The sequence below is a fragment of the Nomascus leucogenys genome, chromosome 9, assembly GCF_006542625.1.
Source record: "Nomascus leucogenys isolate Asia chromosome 9, Asia_NLE_v1, whole genome shotgun sequence".
NCBI lineage: Eukaryota > Metazoa > Chordata > Mammalia > Primates > Hylobatidae > Nomascus > Nomascus leucogenys.
The window spans coordinates 30275211-30297351 of record NC_044389.1 but is presented as its reverse complement, the minus strand read 5'-3'; the positions used below and the strand labels follow the sequence as shown (position 1 = coordinate 30297351).

At 40.1% G+C, this 22141-nt stretch overlaps 1 protein-coding gene across 1 annotated transcript in view; it reads left to right on the top strand.

Annotated features, from left to right (window-relative positions):
* The first annotated feature begins 9729 nt into the window (after positions 1-9729).
* RNF2 (ring finger protein 2) overlaps positions 9730-22141 on the top strand; it is a 59150-nt gene continuing 46738 nt past the window's right edge. Inside the window, exon 1 of the mRNA XM_003264459.3 lies at positions 9730-10030. The gene's annotated coding sequence lies outside the window, so the exon portion shown is untranslated. The remainder of the gene's footprint in view (positions 10031-22141) is intronic.

Here is a 22141-nt window from a genome sequence, read left to right as displayed (position 1 = left end):
AGCCAGAAAAGACACTGAGCTGGAATGGGTCAGAGGGTCAGAGAGATTAGGAGAACCCAGATAAAGTCCAGTCATTATATGTCCAGATCTCACTGTCCCTGGCTGTTTTCATCTCACTCATTGATTCCTCACATCTATCTCAAAGCTTTTGTTTCCAATTTTCATGAGCTGTTTGCATCTGCATCTCTAGTTTTCCTAACTCATTCTCTGTTTTTCATGAACCTCACCAATAACTCTGGGTTTTGCATGTGTCTTTAGACTTGGCCCACTTATAACTTTAGAACCTAGAGTCCAGGTCAGGGGTATCCCTTTGCCAGCCTCAGCTCACATCGCCCATATTGCACCTATCACTTATTCCCCACTACACTTGCCATCCCCTCCATTGGAGGAGGAGGTATAGCTGTTCTTTATGTTCTTCGCTTCAGACCCCCAATTCAATTTTTAAGTGAGTCCCTTGTACCCCCTTAAACTTATACTGAGCCCTGCTTTCCCATACTTCCTGCTTGCCTGTGTATTCAGTTCTTGCTCCAGCTCTGGGCATTTGGCCACTTTGGACAAATCTCCTGTCCTTTTCAGCCAGTCCTGGGGTCCCTCTGTTTTTGCATGACCCTCACTCTACTCTACCCTAACTGCAGTGGCCAGTGTTCTTGCTGTGACCTCTAGAGGCATTTGCACCAGATTTGGAGGGAGGTCAAGTCTTCTGAAACAAGCCTAATGCATTGTTGAAACTTTTCACCATATGGTGATATCAAAACATCTGAAAAATTAAAATCCCCTGGAATAGAGGTGTATATAAGATGGGAAACTCAAATAGTAAATTCTCAACCTACCATGTGTAGTTGCTTCCAGCAATTATGTGTTAAATCAGTAGGAATTTCTTGAGGGAGTGCTAAGGAGACTAGCAAAAAAACACCTGATATTTTCCCTAGAGATTGTGGGATACAAATTAGTAGGAGGAGAATTGAGTCCCAAGATAATTATATAGGTCCTAGAACTCTTTGCTGCTATTTGAGGGATCTATAGTCATTGGTTGGTCTCTGTTTAGCCTAAATTCTTACTAAATAGGGTAAGGAATGTTTAAGGGAGTAGAGATTAAGGTCTAATAATAAGCCATTTGAATGCCTGATTTTCAAGGATGCTACACAACTAGACCTGTAGAAACAAGGAATTTTGAAGTTATAGCTTTTCTGTTTGTTTTGGCTGATGATGCCTGTTCTAGAACAGCTCTTTTCTTTACCACAGTCTTGCAGTTAATAATAGGTAGATATATGCTAAAATTTTCACTCACTTTTATTAGACCAGTTTGCTTTTTATATGTAATTGTATCTTTACCAATTTTGTAATAAAACACAATTTTTTATTTCATTGGGAAGCATTCAAACCAGTACAGAAATGAAGAAATACTTTAGAAAATGAAAGTGTTCAGAAATTCTCCTCTCCTCAAATGCAATCCCTTTTAATGGTTTCATGCACATTCTTTTGAGGTTTTTTGTATTATAAAAATAGGATTATATGGAACATATTGCTAACTTGATTTTTTACTTATTAATATATCTTTAATATCTTTCCATGTTAGTGCTTGTGGCTCTATCTTGTTGTTTTTGACAGCTATATGATGTAGTACTTTATGGAACCAAAATTCACTTAGCCAAAAAAGTGGGTTATTTTCAATATTTTACAAATGCAAGTAACACAAAAATTAACATCCATGTCCACATTTCTTTGCATACTTGTGTGGGTACTTCTATGGGAGAGAGTTCTAGAATTGGACATTTCTTAGGCTAGAAGATATACATATTTATGATTTTGAGAGGACAGGCATGGTGGCTCATGCCTGTAATCCCAGCACTTCGGAGGCTGAAGTAGGAGGATTGCTTGAGCCCAGGATTTCAAGACCAGGCTGGACAACATAGTGAGACCCTGTCTCTACAAAAATTTCTTTTAAAAAATATTTTTAAAAGACGAATTTAAAACTTTCTATTGCCCTTTTAAAAGGTGGTATCATTTTTATGAACATCAGTAATGTATGCAATATCTGTGTTTATAAACATTGAGTATTATGATTTCTTTAATATGGTTAAGCAGAGGCTGGGAGTGGTGGCTCACACCTATAATTCCAGCACTTTGGGAGGCCGAGGTGGGCAGATCACCTGAGGTCAGGAGTTCAAGACCAGCTTGACCAACATGGTGAAACCTTGTCTCTACTAAAAATACAAAAATTAGCCAGGCATGATGGCGGGTGCCTGTAATCCCAGCTACTAGGAGAATCACTTGAACCCGGGAGGCGGAGGTTACAGTGAGCCGAGATCGCACCACTGCACTCCAGCCTGGGTGAAAGGGTGAGACTCCGTCTCCAAAAAAAAAAAAAACAAAAAAAAAACGGTTAAGTAGAAAATTGTTCCTATTTAAATTTACATTTCTAAATGTTATTGTAATGTTTAATATAAAGCAGATATTTTTAGTGACTGTTTTTCACAAATTGGAGTTATTATTGTTACTCAAAACCATACCAAACGTATCTTGGGGTAAGATATTTGTGTGTGTGTGTGTGTGTGAAAGGCACATATATACATATATTATGTAATGTATATTGCATTGTGTCAACTGCTGGGACCCATATAAAGATGAATAACGACTGGTATTGAAAGATGAATAATGACATGGTATCCTCATGCTAGGATTAGTGATATAGTACTAATGTATGTTTGCTTAGACTAGTAGTATGTGGTAGGGCAGGGATGTATTTGCATACTACTAATCCAAGTGAGTGAACAAGGGAAAAAGACAAATGCTAAATGTGGTCTAAGAATAGAACTCATCAAATTTCAAGTTCCAATTGGAATATAAGGATTAATATATAGCATTTTAAACTTTTACTTTTAAATGATAGTGTATTTTGATAGGATTCTTTAAAATCAACATCCAAATACAGTTCTACATGTTGATAGTTCACCAAGAATAAACTTTCCTGTTGGTCATTATTTTCCTTTAGGTAGCTGCAACATTATCATGTAACATCACATGGTGACCCAAAATCCTGACCTAAAATCATTCCTCTAGTATTCAATACCAACGATGACAACCTCATTGCTTCTCAGTTTTTTTCCACTTCTTTCTGCATTTGTTGATAGAGAAGAAGGTGCTTTTTTCTGTGCCATGAATGGCATAGAGAAGAAGGGTTTTTTTCTGTGCCATGAATGGGAGTACCATGAATTATGTTTGTGACACACGCTTGTAATGCGGTTTACATATACTGTGTGTCAAACCCCAAGCTAAAGGCTGGGTTGAAGATATGGCCAAATCAAATTAAAGGGCCAAGTCAGGAAGTGAATAGGTTGGCAACTAGCTAAGAACTGATCATGTGGAAGAAGAGACAGCTGCACTAAGAACAGGCCCACAGCAGTCTTTCAAATTTTAGGAAAGGGTCCAACTAGGGCAGCTAATGTGATAACGTCCAAGAATGAAGAATGATAGCTAAGGATGTGTACATGCCAAGAAGTTATGGAATTGGAAATCCACCAACTGAATATAACACTGTTACAGAACAAGGATTAGTTATAGTTACATCAGAGGAGAAGTGTTAGAGAGGGACACAAGGCGGTGCATTAGGCCCCCATATACTCCTAACAGGACACTATGACAAGAGGAGACATTTACAGCTAGCTTTATGCCATCTTACTCCTTATGTGGTAGTCTTCACAATACATATAGAACCACAGTCAGTTCTGATCTTATAAGCACGACCTATGAAATGTGTTTATTTTTAAAAAAATGATAAAACAAAAATTTTCTATGGAAAGACTAGAAGTATAGCACACAAAACCTTAGTATTATAGGTTGACCAGAATGGTTTTTCAAATTTACCTAGATTATAACCTACTTTAGCATGTTTTTCAATATATATTTAAGTGGTATGTTTTTGTGGGTTATGAAATGCTAATGTCTCAGCAGATGGATACTGCAAGAGTTTCCAAATCTTGATATAGTCTAAAATAAAATTACATTATCTTATATGGGTGGGATTTGGCACTTCTTTTAAATTATTTACTAAAAAAATATTTCTACGAACTGTGTTAGATAGGAGATGTCTTTACCCTCCATTCCCTCACCTCACAAAAAATCATTCTGGCACTATGCTTCTCTTAAGAAGGAAAAACTAAAACGTCCACAAAGGCAGTCTGAGCGAACCGTAACTTGATTTAAACATTTTGCACTCTTCATCTGTACTTTCCCATTGGGATCTTCTATCCTTCTTTACTAGAGGAATTTCCACTTTAGTTCTGAGTTTCAATCTGAATCATCTATTCCTTATTAACTTCCAGAATGATTGTTGATGTTCCTAGATCAATGCCAAAGCACAAACCTAATCTCTCACAGTAACCATTTTGAAAGAAAAAAAAAAATCTGCAAAGGTTTGTGTGAATGGAATGAACTTTCTTCGTACTAGAAGCCAGTAATTACTGAAAGCCAGTAATTATTAAATCATACTTTATTTTATATTTGAAAATGGATATCACAATAGTATACGATTCCATTATGAACTATAAAGAAACAGCTATCCATGCTGCATCAGAATGAAAACTGTAATTCACCCTTTTGGCTTTTCAAACACATGTTAGTTCATTATTTTAATAAAATGCACTAACAGATGTTAGGCAGAATGTGGCCACATCTGGGACATATAAAATACCATTCCAAATCTCCATGGGAGAGAAATAGCAATATTGTTTAGTTTTCCTCAAAAGTCTTTCTAACTAGCCCATCTCATTTAACCTGTTTAACTCCTTTAAGTTGAACAGTTAGCAAATAAAAGTAGCACCAATTATTTTGGTTGTTTGGGGAATAGAAAAAGGAATTAAAGTGCCAAGGAAAGTACCACAAATAGAAATGCACTGTGCTGAAATACAAATAAAACTTCACTAGTGCTTGTGGCCAGAGCTATATTTTTTCAGCTGAAAAGGTCGTAAATCTCAAATTGCCTGCTTCCTGGAGCCAACTTGAATTACAGGTCTCTCTAGGCCTTTCTACAATGTCCCCACTTAACTTGGCTCTTTCAAAGAAAGCACAACACATCTAAAAGATGGCAAATAAAGATTTTGGTAGAGGATATATTTCAACAATAGTATCTATACATAGTGGTTAAATCCCAAGCTCCTCCAGTCTTCTAGCTTACCTTTTACTTTTATTTTTGTTTTGTTCTCTAAAAGTAAGTTTTCTACGAAGATAAAACCAACACCTGCTAGTTTCCTATTAATGTATCAGCTTCTTGAAAATCATCTTGGCTGGGCATGGTGGCTCATGCCTGTAATCCCAGCACTTTGGGAGGCTGAGGCAGACGGATCACTTGAGGTCAGGAATTCAAACCAACCTGGCCAACATGGCGAAACCCCACCTCTACTGAAAATATAAAAATTACCCGGGCGTGGTGGCACATGCCTGTAATCTCAGCTACTCAGGAGGCTGAGAAAGCAGAATCGCTTGAACCGGCGAGGCAGAGGTTGCAGTGAGCCGAGATCGCGCCATTGCACTCCAGCCTGGGCCACAAGAGTGAAAGTCCATCTCAAAAAAAAAGAAAAGAAAATCATCTCTAGCTTCTTGAAAAAATACTACACTGAGGATTGGGATAAATAATAATGTTGAGAGGAAACTCCAGAGATGTTTGACTCATATACCACTTACTATAAAGAAGAAAGATACTGCAGTTGTGCATGCAGCACAGAGTGGCAAGGCAGATGTGGCAGAATGGAATATATCTGGACTTGGAGTCAAATGACCAAGGTCTGAGCCTCAGCTCTGCCGTTTACTAACTCAATGTTTGGGAGAGTTATTGAGCTGCAGAAGTCACATTTCTCTCCTCCATAAAGTAGGAATAATACCTTGGAAAACTGTTCTGAAAATTCATGAAATAATGGATCTAAAGGATCTTTATAAACTGTGATGCATACATAGCTTAGCATTAACAGGTGATTGGTGGCCTGCAGTCTTCATCTCAGATGAGCGGATAACCATTAAATACTTCGAGCATGGCTGAAAATAAATGTATATGGTAGATATAGAACAGGCAAGTGTGAATTTCCATTTAAGAGACACTGCCTAAGTAGAGAAAGCCTCTGGAGAGACTAAACAAACTCTTGACAGAAACTTCCTCTGTTAAGTAATGAAAGCAAACCAAGCTCATATGTGATATTCTATTTCATATACACACTGGAGTCAAAGAATCCCATTCTTTCATTCGCTTAACACCTATTTATTGAGCATCTACTAAGTGCCAGCACTGTGCTAGTCTCTAGGTATCTGCTGGTGAACAAGATTTTTGCTTTCAAGGAACTCGTATCCTAGTTATATTAATGTTTTTATTCCAAGTACTTAACAAAGTGCTTGGCACATACTAGATGCTCAATAAAAGCTGGTTGAACTAAGCTAGTTTTAATTTTGTAGACTGATTATAGTAGAATACCAGTTAAGAGGTAATTTATTTATTTATTTATTTTTTGGATACGGAGTCTGGCTCTGTCACCCGGGCTGGGGTGCAGTGGCATGATCTCAGCTCACTGCAACCTCAGCCTCCCAGGTTCAAGCAATTTTCCTGCCTCAGCCTCCCGAGTAGCTGGGATTACAGGCGCCTGCCACTACACCCGGCTAATTTTTGTATTTTTAGTAGAGACGGGGTTTTGCCATGTTAGCCAGGCTGGTCTCAAACTCCTGACCTCAGGTGATCCACTGGCCTTGGCCTCCCAAAGTGCTGGGATAACAGGCCTGGGCCACCGTGCCCAGCCAAGAGGTAATTTTTGTGATCACTTAGAGATACCTACCCAATTCACCATGTAATTAACCTGATACTACTTCTGAAGTGTTAAAGGAAGACAATTTTTTTTCACTAGAATTCATCTAGTCATCACCCATAATATACTTCTATTATGTAGTGTTGATTAATGTTCTTCTACTTAAAATACAAATATCACTTCCAGTTAGTACATTTAACATGCAGATAGAGTGTTACTAGAAAATGTTTTTTAGAACGATATCTGTTATGTCAGGTCAAAACATTAGTAAAAATAATGTGGTCTGGATATGTGAATCACTACTGATACATTTACTACAGAGTTTACATCGATATAACATATGATTAAAACAACAGGGAAGAAAATGGAAAGTCCACTCTATTTACATGACAGTCAACTCTTAATAAGTAAGAGAGTTTACTTTCGAACGCATAACTTTCTTGGGGTCTCTCAAGAAAACCAATGTTACAGAATAAAACCTCTTAAGAGTTTTCCCACGGCATCTAGGAACCTAGTGGTGAGGTCAGGGTGGCTGACGTTAGCATTGTTCACCCATGTCCCCACTTCTCTTTCTGAACTCAATTAAAGGACTCAGTCCCTTTGCAGATGTGTAGGGCTGTACAACTAGTTCTGGGCAATGAAATGTGATCAGCGTTCTCTTTTGCAAGCTAAGGCTACGAAAAATTCACGGGGATTCTTTAGCCATTTTCTTCCTCTGCCGCAGAGAATAAGTTTCCGTGTTCCAGGGTGATACAGCTACAAGATGGTGGTGTCTCTATCAATCTGGTTCCTGGAGTGACCAGAACAGAGTGAGTTGGATCCACATGAAGCATGAAGCATGAAGCATAACCAAACAATAAACTTTTGTTGTGTTAAGGCATGTAGATTTTGGAGATGTTTGTTTCTATACCATAACATAACCTTTCCTGATTAATATAGTCAGGGAAGATCCAGTGCCAAGTTTCTGAGTAAGAGATAAAATAGATAAAATGAGTTCCATTAATTTGTCAGTAGTGTTTTTCATATTAAGGATGTTAGCCTGAGGTCTAGCTTTTTAATCACATTTAATCCGGATATCCCATAAGTTTTCCATTTTTCCATTAATTCTCCTGTGAGTCTTTTTTAAGCACTATATTTAACTTTCATCCATAAAGTTCCTGCGCTTTCTACAAATCATCACTTTTCTCAACATCAATTGAATTGCTTAATCTAACCACACATCATGATTTTCCAAGGCATTTTAATTAGAGCAAAAGTTCTAAATTATGAACATCCTGTCTTCCTTTAATTGAACTACACATGCACTCGCCATGAAGGAAGAAGGCAGATGCTTCTGCAACTGCACTGTTTCTAGAAAGTGGACTTTCACAAGAAGGGAGAAGCAGAGCTTCCCTGATTATTTTGATTTTGTTGTTGTTGTTTTGTTTTGTTTTGAGACGGAGTCTCGCCGCGACGCCCAGGCTGGATCGCCACGGTGCGATCTCGGCTCACTGCAAGCTCTGCTTCCCAGGTTCAAGCGATTCTCCTGCCTCAGCCTCCCGAGTAGCTGGGACTGCAGGCGCGTGCCACCACACCTGGCTAACTTTGTTTTTGTATTTTTAGTAAAGACAGGGTTTTACCATATTGGCCAGGCTGATCTCGAACTCCTGATCTCAAGTGATCCGGTGGCCTTGGGCTCCCAAAGTGCTGAGATTACAGGCGTGAGCCACCACACCCAGCCTTTTTTTTTTCCCCACATTGGAGGAAGAGTTTAACCTTGAAGGGCTTGTAGAGTCAGATAATTGTCACTTGTTAGTTAAAGTTATAGATAGTAGGCAAAAGTTTTCAAGCCACTGAAAAAGAATAATGCTTGTTTTCTTTGATGGATTGTTAGGCAGCATACATAATGTGCTGTATTTAACACCTGTCCTTTTTCTTTCCACCCATCCAAGGCGTCAAAGACCATCTTAAATCCCGGCTCCTCAGGAAATCATCCCCAAACACACCAGCTGGAATTGATATTTTTCTTTTCCAAATTCTTATGTAAATTCATGCCATTTATTTGGAATTGCTTATACAGAGTTTCAGAGCGTTAAAGAACTGGAAAGGACCTAGGATTCAATACAATTATCTCATCTCGCAGACCAAGAAAATGAAGTGCAGAGGAGCTACGCAATCTACGTAAGTCACATATACACACATTGGAGGCTATGAACCTAGTTTGCCCAATTCCCACTGCAGTCCATTGTTTTATGCCTCTATGCCTTCAGATTTACTGTCTGGTATTGCTGGTTATCTTCTCAAGAGAACATGACATCTCAACAATAGTACATCTTGAGATCAGGGAACTTTCAATTCTTCGTTACTTCTTCAGCTCATAATTTATATGCATTAAATGTCGGATCATTTACTGGAGACTAACTGGCTGTGTTTTAGGTAATGATTACATCTATTAATCTATTACTTCGTAAATCCTCAAGTTCAGAAGATAATACTGGAAGGGGCCAAGGAGGTAGGAATAAAGCAGCAGCAAGGTAAACAGTAAGAGGTGATGACCACAATCAGAATGTTAAGCTAAGTTTAGAGTGGAAGGTCATTTTCCCTGGAGTAATTACACTTGCAGTTTTATCCTGCAAGGATGAAAAGTGTATGTTTGTTGTACGAGAGCGGAAGGGTGCCGAAGTTCATGTGAAGTTCTGCAGACCAAAGCCTGATGAGGATTTCCGCCGGGTGGGATAGGTTTAAGAGGACGAACTCATGAGAAAGAAGTCTGAGCCCAAACCCCAGAAGCCGGCCAGTAAGGTGTAAAGGGTGGGCCGAAGCCAGGGCAGAAGAACCCAAGCAGAAGGTTGAGCACGAGGTGCCGGCGCCGTCATCTGGGCGTTGCCTGGGGGCTGCGTCGGGCCGCGGTGGGCGCCGGGGGGGCGTGGCCGGCCAGCCCAGGGCGGGGCGGTGGCTCGGGTTCTCCAGGCCAACACGCGGCGGCGCACCCTCCCCTCGCGCCGCGGGCCTCCCCGCGCCGTGCACGTCCTCGTCCCGCGCCTCCGCCCCTCGCTCGCTCGCTCCTTCCCGCCCTCCCCGCAGCGCCGGCCGAGCCGGCTTCCCCTCAGTCTCTCATGAATATTGAGCGGCCCCTGTTGTATTTCCCGAGCTCCATTGCGGAAGCCGAGGCTCGCCATATTGTGCGGCGGCGCCGGCGGCCGCGGCAGCTGATACCCGAGTCTTGCTCCGGCCGCGGCCAGCGGAGCACCGGGCTGGGGCAGGAGCCGGTGAGTGGGGCGGGCGGGGAGGCGAAGGGCGCGGAAGCGGCGGGCCGGGACGCGTGTCTGCTCGGCCGCGTTGCAGGCGACTGACTGGGGCCGCGGAGTGGGGGGGCGGTGTGTGTCCGCGGGGGTGTGGGGGGACATGGCGCCGCCGCCGCCCCCGGCCGCTCTCGCGGCGGAGACGGCGGGTGAAGCGGCTTCTCATTGTTACCTTGTCCTCGAGGATCGTGGGAGGGAAGGGAGCTGGTTTGCGGAGGACCCAGTCAGCGAAGCGCCGGGATTCTTTCCTTCGCCGCGAGCCTTTCGCTGCGGTTTCCTCTGCGCGGAGGCCGGAGCTGCGGCGCGGCCCCCTAGCCTCCGGGGGCGGGGGCCCCAGCCTCTCTGCAGCCTTACTCCGGAGGCGGACGGAGTGGAATGCGGGTTTTTTCTCTGGGCTTCCCCTTCGCAGCTAGGGATGTGTGTCTGCATCGTGGGGGTGGGGTAGGGGCCACTTTGTGCAGATATCGCTCCTTCCTTCTGGGGGGTCGGAGTCGGGGTTCCAGTGTAGAGGAGCTGCTCGACGTCGGGGTTCCTCGGGGAGACCCTTTCTGCTACACACATTCCTGGAGTGCCGCCTCCTGCTCTGGAGTATCTGTTGCTGCTTTCTAAAGCCGTGAGCTTACCCAGGAGGAGTCGTGGGGGGAGGGGGTGTCTTGGTTAGTTTCTGCGGGAGGCTTCGCGTTTTGAACCGTGTCGTTTACGCTGAGTTGCTAGTACCCACTTTTGCCGGGAGCCCAATTCCTGCTGGTCAGAATCGTTTGCCTTCTACAGAAGTCGCCTTCTTGCTTTCAGAGATGGTGTTAGTAAAAATTGATCTCAAACTTTGAGGTTCATTCCAGTTATTTGCCCGCTAAGACCAATTATAGACTCATCTATTTGAAGCCCCTTTGGGTATCTTTTTCGAGGCTGTCGGAAGTTTTAGAGAATGTAACTTTACATTGTAAAATGGTTTGAAGATGTCAGGTTTCTTTGAAGTGCTGTGAGAAGGATATAGATATGCATTCAGTATTTTACGCTGTTTTTCAATTAAAAAAATTAAGGCATGGTTTCAGTGTTTTAAACCGAGGATATGTTTGAAACGAATGTACGAGCGATTTGCATTACATAATCTACTTTTGGTAGTTCCAAGATGATCAGCTGGAATACTTAGTCTAATTGGTAGCTAATCTATCTGTTTTGCATTAAGTGCAGTTGTTGAATATTCTAATAACTGAGGTGGGTGTGAGAGTTTGCTTATTATAGTGAAATTTGATCCTTGGATTTATAAAGTATTTAAATAGCAGCAGTATGACTCTTGGTTATTCCTTTTTTCCCTTGAAATTTCTACTTTTCACAGTCAACAGATATCTTTAAAAATCTTGATTGTACTCTTAACCTACTTTTTAGCAAAATAATAGGTAGTTATATGTGACTCCTTTTTCTAGGGGTAGCACAGCAAATATGGTCCCTCACTTTTTGTAAGGATTGTAGTTATTTCCCTCAGGTATCCTTGTGGCATCCACATTTGAGGTTAATTATAGCAGAGGCAGATTTATGAAGAAAAATTGCCCGAGTCAGGCTAATCCGTTTGAGTATTTGAAAAATAAGCTAGTTGTCCTAAAGTGTGTTGCATAGAAAAATTTCCAGTTACGATCACTGACATAATGTAGACCATGCAGACTTTCAAAATACTGGGAATTTGGAATTTTTCTCTGCCTGTGTGAAGCTCCCAGGTTTGAATGGATAGAAATATAGACCAGGTCAGCAAACGTTTGGAATTTTATTACTGACCTACAGTTTGTGGTGTCACGTCTGTGTCTCTAATCTGATTTATTCATGATTTGTGTTTATATTATGCAGACTTTGGAGTAAAGGTGATATCTATGCCTAATGAATAATATATAACCAGATGTTTCAGTGACAGTTTCATTTCTATACATTAGCAAAGAAGCATAATTTCTTCCAGCAAGAGAAATGAGTTAATATTAAAACGCACTTTATTAAAATTATGGCAGTGTTTCTAGTATGACTTAAAGCGCTTCGTAATTTTGTAATGACTTATTAAATTCTGGATAAACTAAAAATGCATCACAGTTTGCAGCTTTTAAAAGAAAAATAAGATTATGTGCTCTGCGCACATACAGATCTACAATTGGTTTTTAATTCGTGTTGTTTATTGCACACACTGTAGAAGACAGACATTGTCATCAGACAATGGTTAATTTCTTGATTGATACATTTATTAGACATCTTAGCTGTCATAGTAACTTACTGACTGTTTGCATTTAATACTGAGTAGGTGCCCATATAATTTAGGGTACAAAGGTATAATAGCATTTACACAGTCCGTTCCTTAAAGGTCCAGATACCCTGACTGTTTGCCCACTGGTCTTCTACCCTTTCTACCTAATGTGTCTACTGGGTCTTCTGGTATTTCTTGTGGGAAGTGCAGTTTGATTGGTCTTACGTAAATATTTTGACTGTGGTCATGGGACTCTTGGCATTTAAGTAGAAGCTAGTGTTAGTGTGTTGCCAGGTAGGAGCTAGGTGATGAGTCCCTGACTATAGGTGCTAAGAGCACAGGTGTGACCCATTATCCAGTTTTATGTTGTATGGGGCAACTCCGGTAGAACTGGCCATGTTCTTAATTCTCCTTTGCTTTACGGTTTTTAGACAGCTGAGGCAGAGTGGTATGGTTAGGCTTAGTTGTATATCTTGTTGGATGCTCAGGAGCTATATACATTACTAAAAATTCTAAGATTTCTATTGCTTAAATTTACCTTCTCCCATTTCATTTTGAGAATTAACATGTTTGCCATTTATCATAATTTTTAAAAATCAGTTTTATCTGTGTTAAGTACCATGGTGAAAAGTTATTTTTTGAAATTAACCTTGGGTTAAATTTTCTAGTGGGAGCATACTATTAAGTGAAGTAACCAGCCAGATGAAAAACATGTAAGCATTTTGGTCATTTGTTTTCAAAAGATATGTTACTTACGGGCTCTTCTGCAAGGGGGATTTCTTTTTGTTTCTGTGCTATAGAGTGGAGTTGTATGAAGAGGTTAGATTCTAAAGTCGATGCATAGAATGAAAATAACATGTAGTAAAAAAAAAAATCATGCTTGAAAATTCCTCAGGAAGGCAGAACAACATACCAATAAGTTCAGCTAAGCTTTGGTGTTGGAACGAATTGGGGTTTCTTGGTGTTTGAGCACTGCGTGAAGTAGTTAGCTTGCATTTAGGGACCTTGCATTTGGGGTGGGGATGGGGGAGGTGCGTTGGGAGGGGAGTGCCTTTAAATGTAAGAATCTGGATCCCTTGGGAGGCCGAAGTGGGTGGATCACGAGGTCAGGTGTTCAAGACCAGTCTGACCAACTTGGTGAAACCCCGTCTCTACTAAAAATACAAAAATTAGCCAGGCATAGTGGCACGCGCCTGTAATCCCCGCTACTCAGGAGGCTGAGGCAGGAGAATTGCTTAAATCCAGGAGGTGGAGGTTGCAGTGCATGCCACTGCACTGCATCCTGGGTGATGGAGCGAGACTCTGCCTCAAAAAAAAAAAAAAAAAAAAAAAAAAATCAGGAGCTCATGCCACACTATTAGAGGATGTGAGAACTGGGACCACTGGGGAATAGCAGAACATTTACTTTATCATTTCACAGTATTTCTAGGATATGTACTACATTAAAGGAGGTGAGTGCGTGTGTTTGGAATAACTTGCACTTTTAAAAATATTTCTCGTTTTCTCATTTAAACAGTGTAGTAGTTTAAATCACAAAAATTATTTTTATGCTGCAGCTTAACAGAAGCAAATTTAGAGGGTTTCACGTTATCCTTTATGAAATAGTTTTTATAAAATAACCCAAATTTTGTTTACTTTCCCCTTCAGTGAAGCAGCAGGATATCTGAGAGCAGTTAGAATTATTGTTTTACAATGTACTAGGGTACAGTAGAGAAAACGGAGACTTTAGTAATAATTTCAACAGAAAGGACTTAATATGGGGAGTTGGTAGGTGAGTGTAAAAAAGAAAAGCCGGGGAGGGGGGAACATTACAGTAATCAGAACCTAAGAGCTCAGAGAAGAGGTTCTATGGACCCGGTGCTGGAGTTTTGAGTAGGTCAGCATTGTGTACTTGCTGCTAGTACTTATAAAGGCATGTGTTATTGCTCGTTGTGGGAGAACCACAAAAACCTGGATACTGGAACCATTTGCTAACCGCCAGGGTCAGGGGCTGCAGTTGCTACTGACAGGAACTGGAAGGATGTCCCGTCTCCCATCTTCCTGTTTTCCAGTCTTCACTTACTACTGCTATTGGCAAAGCCTAATGAGATCTCAGCTGGCAAAGGAGGTGGTGAAATATAGTTGCAGTCTCAGCCGTAACAACATTGAGTCTGGGAGGGTAGTTTTGGAGTTAAGAAACAATAAGTAAATGATCTGGACAAATAGTGTAGGTTAAGATGTAGTAATTTAAATAGGGAATTCTGTGTTAATGTTGCTTTTCAAAAAGTATTTATCTTCTGTATGCCAGACCCTGTGCAGGGGATTGGGAATAGAAAAATGAATCAAACAAGGTCTTTGTCCTTGAGGAATTTATAGTGTAAGTGGCAGTGACAAATAAACTACTGTACAGTGTTTTCAGTGTGATAGCAAATGAGTGCTAGGTTTTGGGAGCCCAAAAGACAGCAACCAGCTTGTCTCTTCTCTCCCTACCTAACCTTGTAACTACTCTTTTTATCTTCTATCCTGATTAAATCCAATTTCATTCTTTCTGACTGCTGTGTTCAACCCAACTCCTGTGAAAGCTTTTTCTGAGATGTCTCAATTTTGTCACATAATTATTATTTTGTATTTCTCTGTGCTTCATTCATCTAGATTATAAAGACCATTGTTTTCTTAGCACTTTTAGCTTAATACTGTGCACATAGATACTTGAGAAATACTTTTTTCAGTGGCTGATGGAAATAAAATATTGATCATTACCTTTTTAGACATCATTTATTCCTTCCAAGGTCATTAGAAAATAGTTTGGGTAAAGTGTTACTTGGTTTTGCAGATAGAAAAATTAAAAGGGTAAAATAATCAGTAAATTTAAACTGCATCGCACCAATAGGTGATCTAACAATGGGGCTTTGGATTTCTGATCAGCTATCTTTCAGAGCCAACAATTTTGACAGGCATTCCTTTTGATGGCTAAATAAAATTCTGTACTTCTTAGTATTTTATAAACTAATGTTCTCAATATCAAGGTATTTCGGTGTGGGATGAGGAGAAATTCCTCATTTCAGTTCCCAAAAATAAAACATTATGTAGTTTCTTAATTGTCCACTCTTTGTTGTCTTTTTTTCTCCTTCCTGTATTGATGACCACTACCTCTATTCGCTATTGCGAAATGTGCAAATCGACAGTACTTCATTTTGACTTCTTTTTAGAAGAGTGTTCTGCTTGTTTCCCACACCATTCGCACACCATGTTGATTTACTTTAAAACCAACTAATTCTTCGCTTAAAAAAAAAGATATGTGCCTCCATGCCAGTAATTGCATTAAAACCCTCACTATTTACACTGTTTGCTATATAGAGATTTATTCAGTCTGGGACAGCTGTCTTGGAACCCAGCCAAATGTTTTCTAGAAGGCTTTACTATATTACAGAAAGGGTAGTATTGTGTATAGTAGAAGGAGTTGCAGAATTGAATGCAGGAGACTTGGTTTCTAGGTCTGGTTCCACTACTAGCAAGATTCTTGGCCTTTCTGAGTCCGTTTTCTTTTGTTAAAAAAAAAAAAAAAATGCCACTCTCACTGACTTTACAGATTATTTGAAAAGATGTAAGAGGTAATGTAGGTAAAGGGGTCTTTGTAAAGAGTAAAGCACATGATAAATGTAAGGGGTGTATGTGAAGAAAAAAGTGAGAGTGAGATCCATTGGTCCCTGGCTTGGATCCTGGGGATTGTTTTGTGTCTACTTTCAAGTTGTTGAGTTTCTATATTTAAAAAAGTGTTTAGGGTGGTAATGGGGTGTAGGAGGAGTTGTGGATGTCCTATAACCCTACTTGTCACAAATCTGGTTGATAGTGTAGCATTCCCCCCCTTAAATAATCGTCTTTTTTTCGTCTTTCAAAATTTTTTATTGAGGTATAACAACTGTATACAAAAATACACACCAATTTATATATATATATACACATTTTATGTATATATGTATATACATATATAAACGTGTGTATATATGTATATACATATATATAAACATGTATGTATATATGTATATACATATATACATTTTATATATAATATGCATATTATAAATACGTATATATGTATAAATACAAATACGACTTTTACATACACACATTTTATTATATATATATATATATATATATATATATGCATGCACTCATGTAACACTTCTCAAATTAAGAAGTGGAACATTCTGTTACCCAGGAAAGTTTCAGTGTTAGCCTTCCCTGCCAATCCTTTTCCCTCACCTGTGACACCCTCCATTATTTTCCTCCTCTGTCTGATCTGACATCATGGAATATCTGTTCTTCCTTCAGACCATTTCAGACTCATTCCTTCCTCCTATTCCTCTTCGGAGACCTTTCCTAATAACTGCAGCACTCTTGACCTCTCCTACCACCAAACCAGAGGTATCCAAAGTAGGGGACAGGCAATCTAGCATGTAACACACAGGTTCCTAGCACCGCTATTCCTGTTACCCAAAAAGTGGAAACAGCCCAAATGTCTGTCAACAGATGAATGGATAAACAAAATGTAGTATAAACTTAACAGTGGAATATTATTCACCCATAAAAAGGAATAAAGTACTGACACATGTTACAATGTGGATGAACTTTGAAAATATGCCAGGTGAACAAAACTAGTCACAAAAGGCCACATACTACGTGAGTCCATTTCTGTGAAATATCCAGAACAGAAAAATCCATAGATTGGTGGTTGCCAGAGGTTTGGGAGATGGGGATGAAACTGCTTAACGGGTAAGGAGTTTTACTTTGGAGTAGTGGAAATGTTTTGGAACTAGGGTTAGTGGCTGCACAAGACTGTGAATGCACTAAATGTTCAATTTAAAATGGTTCATTTCACCCCAGTAAGTTTTTTAAAAAAATGAGGTGGCCATCGTTTTAGGTGAGCTGAAAAGTTTGAATGAGGCATAGGCTCCTTGAATTTTTAAGCTGTAAAGTGCTGGGCAAATATCAGCTGGGGATGCTGAAGGAAGGAACAACCAGAGGGTCAGCAAGTGTGGCTTCAAAGCTCTGCCTCAAGTAATGACAGTGATAATAAGAGATGGCTGTACTACAGCTACAATGCTTAATATGAGCCAGGCACTGTTACAGATACTTTACATCTAAAACTTACTAAATCCTTACAACTCTAAGAGGTGATATGACATCACATTTCCATTATAGACAAGGAAACTGAGGAATTAAGAAGTTTAAATGAGGTCTCCAAGACACGAAATGACAGAGTCCACATTTGAACCGAGGCAAGTCAGGCTGTAGACACTGAAGTCTCAACCGCCAGGCTCTGCGCTAGGAACTCTCCAGGTTTTATCTCATTTAATCCTTTTTTAAGGAAAGTATTATTGTTATTCCCATAAAAAAATCCCCTTCATAGTCTCCCCACATTGCATGCCTTCTAGTTTTTCCCCTACATTTATTTTTATGTTGATCCACATACTTCTGTCATTATTTTCTCACTTTGCTTCATTTTCCTTTTTTTCTTTTTCTTTTTTTTTTTTAAGAGACAGGATCTTGCTATGTTGCCCAGGCTGGAGTGCAGTGAGGCAATCATAGCTCACTGCAGTCTCCAACTCTTGGGCTCAAGTGGTCCTACTGCCTCAGCCGCCTTTGTAGCTGAGATTATAGGAGTGTGCCACCATGCACTAACTTTCTTATTTTCTTTCTTTTTGTAGAGATTGGGGTCTCATGTTGCCCAGGCTGGTCTTGGATTCCTGGTCTCAAGCAGTCCTCCCTCCTTGGCCTCTCAAAGTGCTGGGATTACAGGCTTTGGCCACCACATCCAGCCTGAATTTTATTATTTGCATTTTCTTTTGGTCTCCCATTGCTAGAAGACAGGGATTTTAATTACTGTTGATTTTCCAATATCCAAAACAATGTGTGGTACATAATAGGCTCTCAATAAATATCTAAAAGGAATAGTGCACGTGACATTAAGTAGTATTAGGTCTTATGTGCCTGTGTTTTGATAAATAAGATTATATAATGTGCAGTGTTCTGCTTTTTAAACTTAATGTCTTGTATTTAAAAAAAAAAAAAAAGTCAGTATCTAGATGTAGCTCATTCTTGGATGGATGTTAATAACCCAGATTGGATGTAGCAGCGTTCACTTAACCAGTTTCCTGTTAATCTACATTTCCCCCCCAGTGTTTCTCTAGCATGCAAACAATATGGTATTAAACATCTTCACAAATGACTTTTGTATATGTGTACTTATTTCTCTATAACTAGTGTCTAGAAGTGAAACTGCCGGGAAAAAGGATATATACTTTAAAAATGTCTGTAGGTAATGCCAAGTTTTACTCATTATCCATTCCTGGTAGAGCTGCTAGGGCACGCAACGGGTTTCAATATGCCTTGGACTAAACTGGGTATTATCATTCATTCTTTTTGCTAATCTGATGGCGGAAAACGAACCCCCAGTTTACAGGTAAGGAAATGGCGGCTTAAGTTCAGGAACTGTTCACATAACCGGCAAGTGGCAGAGCCATGTTTTGGCGTCAGAAGCGACTCCGGAGAGGACGGGTCAAAGTTGGACACTGTGCTCTGTGTCCTGGGGCACGTCTGGTGATAGCTCGGCCTTGCAATGCTGGCAAGCAGGCCACCTTCTCCCATCTGCGCCTCTGGCCCCTCCGGGCCGGCCGAACGCCGGCTCGTCTCCATTACGAGTGCCCTTCCTGAGAGCGGGTTCCTCAGCTCTGAAATGGCGGCCGCCAGGACCCTGAGGCCACGCCCCTAGAGGCGGGGCCTGAATTCCTAAATAATTGTGTTTCAAGATTGACATGTCGCCTCAGTTTCTTTTTAATCTCTCTCTCTCTGTGGTTTTTTTATTTTTTAATTTTTAATTTTTTTTAATTTTAAGACAGGGTATTTTTCGCCGGGGTTGGAGTGCAGTGGCGCGATCTCAGCTCACTGCAACCTCCGCCTGCCAGGGTCAAGCGATCTTCCCACCTCAGTCTCCTGAGTAGTTGGGACCACAGGCGGGCGCCGCCACGCCCGGCTATTTTTTTTTCTGTTTTTGGTAGAGACAAGGTTTCTCCATGTTGCCCAGGCTGGTCTGGAACTCCTGAGCACAAGCGGTCCGCCTGCCTCGGCCTTCCGGAGTGCTAGGATTACAGGCATGAGCCAATGCACCAGCTGTTTCTTTTCACCAGGGTTACATGTGTTGATTATATCTTGAGAGAACACCCCAAAAGTTTCATTACACATGTAGGAACAAAACTATCACTTTGCAGATTGTTTAAATGACTAGGGCCTTAGGGAGTAGGGAAAGCATGCTCTACAGATCGAGTATCCCTTAACCAAGATCCTTAGGACCAGAAGTATTTTGGATTTCAGATATATTTTTCTGTATTTTGTAATATTTGCATTATACTTACCAGTTGAGCATCCCTAATTCAAAAATCTGAAATCAGAAATGTTCCAATGAGCATTTATTTTTAGCATGACTTTTTTGAGCATCATGTCCATGTCCAAAAAGTTTTAGATTTTCTTATTGGGGTGCTAAACCTGTATCGTTTATTTTGGCTAGAAATTACTGTTGTAGTTTTTTGTTTGTTTGTTGTTGTTTTAAAATTTAAGTGGAGTCTCACTTTGTTTCCCAGGCTGGAGTGCAGTGGTGCGATCTCAGCTCACTGCAGCCTCCGCCTCCCAGGTTCAAGCGATTCTCCTGCCTCCTGAGTAGCTGGGATTACAGGCGAGCACCACCATGCCCAGCTAATTTTTGTATTTTGAGTAGAGTTGAGGTTTCACCATGTTGGCAAGGCTGGTCTCGAACTCGAACTCCTGATCTCAAGTGATCCATCTGCCTCGGCCTTCCAAAGTCTGGGATTACTAGGTGTGAGCCGCCGTGCCCGGCCTATAGTTTCGTTTTATATGAGAATTATATCAGATTCAGAAAATCTCTGCTTTTAAAAATATGCTTGGTAAGATTGGAAGTTATATCTGTTGTTTAGTTTTAATGAACCTATCCTTTTGTCCGTGATCTTAAAATTTTTAGTTAGCATATTTGTGAAGAAAACAGGGCTCTTTGAATTAGTGCAAAAGTGCTTTTTTTTAATGTAGATAGCTGTGGGGTGCTATCCTCTAGTAACATTTCCTCAAATAATTGTAAAGTAATGTATGTTTTTAAAGGCTCTCAAATATTAAAGTACTATCTAGAATAGTAAGGCTAAATTATTCTTAATGTTATTAGAATTGTTACAGTTGCATTGTAGGTCCCATTTATCATTTTGGGTTGCTCTGTGATGATTTGTTAGTCTTCTGAAATATTTTTTTCAGGAGTTCTCCATTACTTGATAATATTACAGTTGTGTATAGTGTAGATAACATTAATGTCAGTTTAATTTGTTCTGAAAGCTTTTGGGTAATCTTTAGAATAATTGATTTAGGAAAATTAAGACAATATTGGTGTGCCAGTGAAAAAAATTTTACAAGATAAATTATCCATCGTTCTTTTTTTTTTTTTTCTCATTTTTTTAGAGACAGGGCCTCCCTCTGTTGCCCACACTGGAGTGCAGTGGCGCGATGATAGCTCACTGCAGCCTTGAACTCCTGGGCTCAGGGGATCCTCTCCCAACTTAGCTTCCTGAGTAGGTGGAACTATAGGCGTCCACCATCACACCTGGCTAATTTATTTTTTTTTGTTTTTGTAGAGACAGGGTTTAGCTATGTTGCCCAGGCTGGTCTCAAACTCCTGGCCTCAAGTGATCCTCCCTCCTTGGCCTCTCAAAGTGCTGGGATTACAGGCATGAGCCACTGTACCTGGTCTATCATTCATTTCTTAAATGGATTGTTTTTATTTTTAATCCCTATGTTCAATATGTTGCTTAGTCCTTTTGGAGGTAGTTTAAGAACTAAGAATGGGGGGAAATTCATAAATTATTACTTAAAATGTCTTTGAATAAAATATTACAGTATTCAGTTTTATTCATTTTTAAAATTTATTTTTTAAATTTAGGAAATTGAAGAAGTAGGAAAAAATGCTTTTGGTACTTAATCACTCTTATATTTTGCTCTGTTTCCCTTTGGAAATAAATTTTAGATTTTGGTTTGATTTTGTTTAAAACATAGTTTTAACTGCATTTTATATGTAGATCTAAATTTATGTGTGTTTTAAAATCTGGGCTGGGTGCGGTGGCTCATGCCTGTAATCCTGTCTTTGGGAGGCAGAAGCTGGAGGATCACTTGAGACTAGGAGTTCAAGACCAGCCTGGGCAACATAATGAAACCCTGTCTCTATAAAAAAGAAAAATAAAATTAGCTGGGTGTGGTGGTGCACACCTGTAGTCCCAGTTACTAGGCAGGCTGACGTGGGAGGATTGCTTGAACCCAGGAGTTCGAGGCTGCAATGAGCCATGATCACACTGTTTCACTCTAGCCTGGGCAACGTTGTCTCAAAAAATAAATAAATAAATAAATAAACAAAATCTAAATATAATTAACATTTTCTGTGCCATAGCTAGTTAACATTTTTAGTGATTAATATTTCAGGTGTATGAACCATAGTGTATTTAATCATTTCCTTGTGGTTGGTTTATAAGTTTTTTTTAAGATTTGTATTTATGTTGATGATAAGGACGTCCATTATTCATGTGGTGGTGGGATGGAAGTAAAACAGTACATGTTGTCCCCATAAGTTTACCTTTCCAAGAATGAACCTGTAGCTGTCTTTGATGGCAGTAGCTTGTTGTGCAGTAGAGCTGAAGAAAACAAGGAATGAAAGAAGATAGCCTGTTTCCCCATTTAGGCTTGAGAATTCTTTTTTAGGTAGTGCAGAGCATATGTTCTTGACCTTCAGTCCAGGAATCTCTAAGGATCCACGAATACAGTCATCCATCTGTATC